This window comes from Megalopta genalis, unplaced genomic scaffold, assembly GCF_051020955.1.
Source record: "Megalopta genalis isolate 19385.01 unplaced genomic scaffold, iyMegGena1_principal scaffold0052, whole genome shotgun sequence".
Taxonomy (NCBI): Eukaryota; Metazoa; Arthropoda; class Insecta; order Hymenoptera; family Halictidae; genus Megalopta; species Megalopta genalis.
In genome coordinates this window covers 210,001-217,500 of record NW_027476121.1, presented here as the reverse complement: position 1 = coordinate 217,500, position 7,500 = coordinate 210,001, and positions in this window count along the sequence as shown.

The window sequence follows — 7,500 nt, the reverse complement described above, 5'->3', positions numbered from 1 at the left end:
GATATAGAAAGATCAGACGTTGCATTCGGCGAAAATTAACCTTCCTATTGGTCAGTCGCGTTTCCGTGCCCAACCGAGCACAGGCCGGAATGCCGCTGATGTTGGCTCTATTTTCCAAAGCAACACGCCGCTGGCACTTTGTGTTTTTCGAGGTTACGGAAAGCAATACGCCGCTGGTACGAAACAATACGCCGCTGGAAAAAAAAGCAATACGCCGCTGGTACGAACCAATACGCCGCTGGAAAAAAAGCAATACGCCGCTGGAAAAAAAGCAATACGCCGCTGGTACGAAACAATACGCCGCTGGAAAAAAAAGCAATACGCCGCTGGTACGAACCAATACGCCGCTGGAAAAAAAGCAATACGCCGCTGGAAAAAAAGCAATACGCCGCTGGTACGAACCAATACGCCGCTGGAAAAAAAAGCAATACGCCGCTGGTACGAAACAATACGCCGCTGGTAAAAAAGCAATACGCCGCTGGTACGAAGCAATACGCCGCTGGTACTTTGTAATAAGAATTACATTATAAGATAGAAAGCACTACGCCGCTGAACATAAAATCTCCATTATCCGAACGAAAGTAACACGCCGCTGGTACTTTATTTTATTATAATAATTTAATTATAAGACAGAAACCGCTGATACTTGGTTGTAAAATCTCCATTATCCGAACGAAAGTAACACGCCGCTGGTACTTTATTTTATTATAATAATTTAATTATAAGACAGAAACCGCTGGTACTTGGTTGTAAAATCTCCATTATCCGAACGAAAGCAATACGCCGTTGGTACTTGGTTATAAAATTTTCATTACAAGATAGAAAGCAATATGCCGCTGGTTATATTAATGTAATCTTATGGAAAGCATTACGCCGCTGGAACTTTGACCATTGCAATAATCGATCGGAAGCTATACACAGCAAGGAATACGAATATTATACCAAGAGATCGAAAACAATACGCTGTTCGGACGTTTTGACTAGCTGTCGCACAGTGCAGACGCGTCGACCCGTCGCTCCGCATTTCGAGCGCAATTTCAGTGGTTTTTCAGTTCAGAAAATTACAGAGAGTGTTTGGTTGTGTTGCAGGAGTCAAACTGAATGATTTGATGCATAAAGTTTAATTAAACTCCCATTAGTTTGCCGGGAAACATCGATTATTCCGATCTAGAAAGAGACAGAGACAGTCGATCCGCGTTATGTTAAATATCTCCAGGTTACCGATTCCACAAAATTATAAAAAGTATACGGCTGTGTAGCGGGGATCAAAACGAGTAATTTCATGTATAAAGTTTAAATAATCTCCCAATAGTTTGCCGGGAAACATCGATAATTCCGATCTAGAAAGAGACAGAGACAGTCGATCCGCGTTATGTTAAATATCTCAAGGTTACCGATTCCACAAAATTATAAAAAGTATACGGCTGTGTAGCGGGGACCAAAACGAGTAATTTCATGTATAAAGTTTAATTAATCTCCCAATAGTTTGCCGGGAAACATCGATTATTCCGATCTAGAAAGAGACAGAGACAGTCGATCCGCGTTATGTTAAATATCTCCAGGTTACCGATTCCACAAAATTATAAAAAGTATACGGCTGTGTAGCGGGGATCAAAACGAGTAATTTCATGTATAAAGTTTAAATAATCTCCCAATAGTTTGCCGGGAAACATCGATAATTCCGATCTAGAAAGAGACAGAGACAGTCGATCCGCGTTATGTTAAATATTTCAAGGTTCCCGATTCCACAAAATTATAAAAAGTATACGGCTGTGTAGCGGGGATCAAAACGAGTAATTTCGTGTATAAAGTTTAATTAATATCCCATTACTTTGCCGGGAAACATCAATACTTCGATCGCGCGAGAGAGACAGAGAAACGAACAGTCTTTTTTTCGATTTACGGCTAAAATAAATTTTTCTCATTTTATTCAATAACATATTCTTGCTTAGATAACTTTTTTACATAGGGATTAAGCATTTAGAACGATACATTGTTTAAAATAATGGCACTTTACTCTTGACATTTTACGGTTTTTTCAATTTTCTGAAAAATCCTACCATTAGATTTTTTTAAAAATACGATATTCTTGCTTAACTAACGTTTCTACATAGGGATTAAGCATTTAGAACGAAATCTAATGTCAGAAAATGGCACTTTACTCTTGACATTTTTCGGTTTTTTCAATTTTCTGGAAAATCCTATCATTAGATTTTTTTAAAAATACGATATTCTTGCTTAACTAACGTTTTTACATAGGGATTAAGCATTTAGAACGAAATCTAATGTAGGAAAATGGTACTTTACTCTTGACCGGTACGTTGGGACTTTGAAAATATTCGGGCGTTCCAATCGCTCGTCTGTTGCATCATAGCGCGTCTCGGCGCAATCGACCGATTCGCTCGACCCATTATTTTCGATTTACGGCTAAAATAAATTTTTCTCATTTTATTCAATAACATATTCTTGCTTAGATAACTTTTTTACATAGGGATTAAGCATTTAGAACGATATAATGTTTAAAATAAGGGCACTTTACTCTTGACATTTTACGGTTTTTTCAATTTTCTGAAAAATCCTACCATTAGATTTTTTTAAAAATACGATATTCTTGCTTAACTAACGTTTCTACATAGGGATTAAGCATTTAGAACGAAATCTAATGTCAGAAAATGGCACTTTACTCTTGACATTTTTCGGTTTTTTCAATTTTCTGGAAAATCCTATCATTAGATTTTTTTAAAAATACGATATTCTTGCTTAACTAACGTTTTTACATAGGGATTAAGCATTTAGAACGAAATCTAATGTAGGAAAATGGTACTTTACTCTTGACCGGTACGTTGGGACTTTGAAAATATTCGGGCGTTCCAATCGCTCGTCTGTTGCATCATAGCGCGTCTCGGCGCAATCGACCGATTCGCTCGACCCATTATTTTCGATTTACGGCTAAAATAAATTTTTCTCATTTTATTCAATAACATATTCTTGCTTAGATAACTTTTTTACATAGGGATTAAGCATTTAGAACGATATAATGTTTAAAATAAGGGCACTTTACTCTTGACATTTTACGGTTTTTTCAATTTTCTGAAAAATCCTACCATTAGATTTTTTTAAAAATACGATATTCTTGCTTAACTAACGTTTCTACATAGGGATTAAGCATTTAGAACGAAATCTAATGTCAGAAAATGGCACTTTACTCTTGACATTTTTCGGTTTTTTCAATTTTCTGGAAAATCCTATCATTAGATTTTTTTAAAAATACGATATTCTTGCTTAACTAACGTTTTTACATAGGGATTAAGCATTTAGAACGAAATCTAATGTAGGAAAATGGTACTTTACTCTTGATCGGTACGTTGGGACTTAGAAAATATTCGGCCGTACGCGGCGCGTCTCGGCGCTTCGAACAGCTCCGGTGTCCCCATTATTTTCGATTTACGGCTAAAATAAATTTTTCTAATTTTTTTCAATAACATATTCTTGCTTAAATAACTTTTTTACATAGGGATTAAGCATTTAGAACGATACATTGTTTAAAATAATGGCACTTTACTCTTGACATTTTACGGTTTTTTCAATTTTCTGAAAAATCCTATCATTAGATTTTTTTAAAAATACGATATTCTTGCTTAACTAACGTTTCTACATAGGGATTAAGCATTTAGAACGAAATCTAATGTCAGAAAATGGCACTTTACTCTTGACATTTTTCGGTTTTTTCAATTTTCTGGAAAATCCTATCATTAGATTTTTTTAAAAATACGATATTCTTGCTTAACTAACGTTTTTACATAGGGATTAAGCATTTAGAACGAAATCTAATGTAGGAAAATGGTACTTTACTCTTGATCGGTACGTTGGGACTTTGAAAATATTCGGGCGTTCCAATCGCTCGTCTGTTGCATCATAGCGCGTCTCGGCGCAATCGACCGATTCGCTCGACCCATTATTTTCGATTTACGGCTAAAATAAATTTTTCTCATTTTATTCAATAACATATTCTTGCTTAGATAACTTTTTTACATAGGGATTAAGCATTTAGAACGATATAATGTTTAAAATAAGGGCACTTTACTCTTGACATTTTACGGTTTTTTCAATTTTCTGAAAAATCCTACCATTAGATTTTTTTAAAAATACGATATTCTTGCTTAACTAACGTTTCTACATAGGGATTAAGCATTTAGAACGAAATCTAATGTCAGAAAATGGCACTTTACTCTTGACATTTTTCGGTTTTTTCAATTTTCTGGAAAATCCTATCATTAGATTTTTTTAAAAATACGATATTCTTGCTTAACTAACGTTTTTACATAGGGATTAAGCATTTAGAACGAAATCTAATGTAGGAAAATGGTACTTTACTCTTGATCGGTACGTTGGGACTTAGAAAATATTCGGCCGTACGCGGCGCGTCTCGGCGCTTCGAACAGCTCCGGTGTCCCCATTATTTTCGATTTACGGCTAAAATAAATTTTTCTCATTTTATTCAATAACATATTCTTGCTTAGATAACTTTTTTACATAGGGATTAAGCATTTAGAACGATATAATGTTTAAAATAAGGGCACTTTACTCTTGACATTTTACGGTTTTTTCAATTTTCTGAAAAATCCTACCATTAGATTTTTTTAAAAATACGATATTCTTGCTTAACTAACGTTTCTACATAGGGATTAAGCATTTAGAACGAAATCTAATGTCAGAAAATGGCACTTTACTCTAGACATTTTTCGGTTTTTTCAATTTTCTGGAAAATCCTATCATTAGATTTTTTTAAAAATACGATATTCTTGCTTAACTAACGTTTTTACATAGGGATTAAGCATTTAGAACGAAATCTAATGTAGGAAAATGGTACTTTACTCTTGACCGGTACTTTGGGACTTTGAAAATATTCGGGCGTTCCAATCGCTCGTCTGTTGCATCATAGCGCGTCTCGGCGCAATCGACCGATTCGCTCGACCCATTATTTTCGATTTACGGCTAAAATAAATTTTTCTCATTTTATTCAATAACATATTCTTGCTTAGATAACTTTTTTACATAGGGATTAAGCATTTAGAACGATATAATGTTTAAAATAAGGGCACTTTACTCTTGACATTTTACGGTTTTTTCAATTTTCTGAAAAATCCTATCATTAGATTTTTTTAAAAATACGATAATCTTGCATAACTAACGTTTCTACATAGGGATTAAGCATTTAGAACGAAATCTAATGTCAGAAAATGGCACTTTACTCTTGACATTTTTCGGTTTTTTCAATTTTCTGGAAAATCCTATCATTAGATTTTTTTTAAAATACGATATTCTTGCTTAACTAACGTTTTTACATAGGGATTAAGCATTTAGAACGAAATCTAATGTAGGAAAATGGTACTTTACTCTTGACCGGTACGTTGGGACTTTGAAAATATTCGGGCGTTCCAATCGCTCGTCTGTTGCATCATAGCGCGTCTCGGCGCAATCGACCGATTCGCTCGACCCATTATTTTCGATTTACGGCTAAAATAAATTTTTCTCATTTTATTCAATAACATATTCTTGCTTAGATAACTTTTTTACATAGGGATTAAGCATTTAGAACGATATAATGTTTAAAATAAGGGCACTTTACTCTTGACATTTTACGGTTTTTTCAATTTTCTGAAAAATCCTATCATTAGATTTTTTTAAAAATACGATAATCTTGCATAACTAACGTTTCTACATAGGGATTAAGCATTTAGAACGAAATCTAATGTCAGAAAATGGCACTTTACTCTTGACATTTTTCGGTTTTTTCAATTTTCTGGAAAATCCTATCATTAGATTTTTTTAAAAATACGATGTTCTTGCTTAACTAACGTTTTTACATAGGGATTAAGCATTTAGAACGAAATCTAATGTAGGAAAATGGTACTTTACTCTTGACCGGTACGTTGGGACTTTGAAAATATTCGGGCGTTCCAATCGCTCGTCTGTTGCATCATAGCGCGTCTCGGCGCAATCGACCGATTCGCTCGACCCATTATTTTCGATTTACGGCTAAAATAAATTTTTCTCATTTTATTCAATAACATATTCTTGCTTAGATAACTTTTTTACATAGGGATTAAGCATTTAGAACGATATAATGTTTAAAATAAGGGCACTTTACTCTTGACATTTTACGGTTTTTTCAATTTTCTGAAAAATCCTACCATTAGATTTTTTTAAAAATACGATATTCTTGCTTAACTAACGTTTCTACATAGGGATTAAGCATTTAGAACGAAATCTAATGTCAGAAAATGGCACTTTACTCTTGACATTTTTCGGTTTTTTCAATTTTCTGGAAAATCCTATCATTAGATTTTTTTTAAAATACGATATTCTTGCTTAACTAACGTTTTTACATAGGGATTAAGCATTTAGAACGAAATCTAATGTAGGAAAATGGTACTTTACTCTTGACCGGTACGTTGGGACTTTGAAAATATTCGGGCGTTCCAATCGCTCGTCTGTTGCATCATAGCGCGTCTCGGCGCAATCGACCGATTCGCTCGACCCATTATTTTCGATTTACGGCTAAAATAAATTTTTCTCATTTTATTCAATAACATATTCTTGCTTAGATAACTTTTTTACATAGGGATTAAGCATTTAGAACGATATAATGTTTAAAATAAGGGCACTTTACTCTTGACATTTTACGGTTTTTTCAATTTTCTGAAAAATCCTACCATTAGATTTGTTTAAAAATACGATATTCTTGCTTAACTAACGTTTCTACATAGGGATTAAGCATTTAGAACGAAATCTAATGTCAGAAAATGGCACTTTACTCTTGACATTTTTCGGTTTTTTCAATTTTCTGGAAAATCCTATCATTAGATTTTTTTAAAAATACGATGTTCTTGCTTAACTAACGTTTTTACATAGGGATTAAGCATTTAGAACGAAATCTAATGTAGGAAAATGGTACTTTACTCTTGACCGGTACGTTGGGACTTTGAAAATATTCGGGCGTTCCAATCGCTCGTCTGTTGCATCATAGCGCGTCTCGGCGCAATCGACCGATTCGCTCGACCCATTATTTTCGATTTACGGCTAAAATAAATTTTTCTCATTTTATTCAATAACATATTCTTGCTTAGATAACTTTTTTACATAGGGATTAAGCATTTAGAACGATATAATGTTTAAAATAAGGGCACTTTACTCTTGACATTTTACGGTTTTTTCAATTTTCTGAAAAATCCTACCATTAGATTTTTTTAAAAATACGATATTCTTGCTTAACTAACGTTTCTACATAGGGATTAAGCATTTAGAACGAAATCTAATGTCAGAAAATGGCACTTTACTCTTGACATTTTTCGGTTTTTTCAATTTTCTGGAAAATCCTATCATTAGATTTTTTTTAAAATACGATATTCTTGCTTAACTAACGTTTTTACATAGGGATTAAGCATTTAGAACGAAATCTAATGTAGGAAAATGGTACTTTACTCTTGACCGGTACGT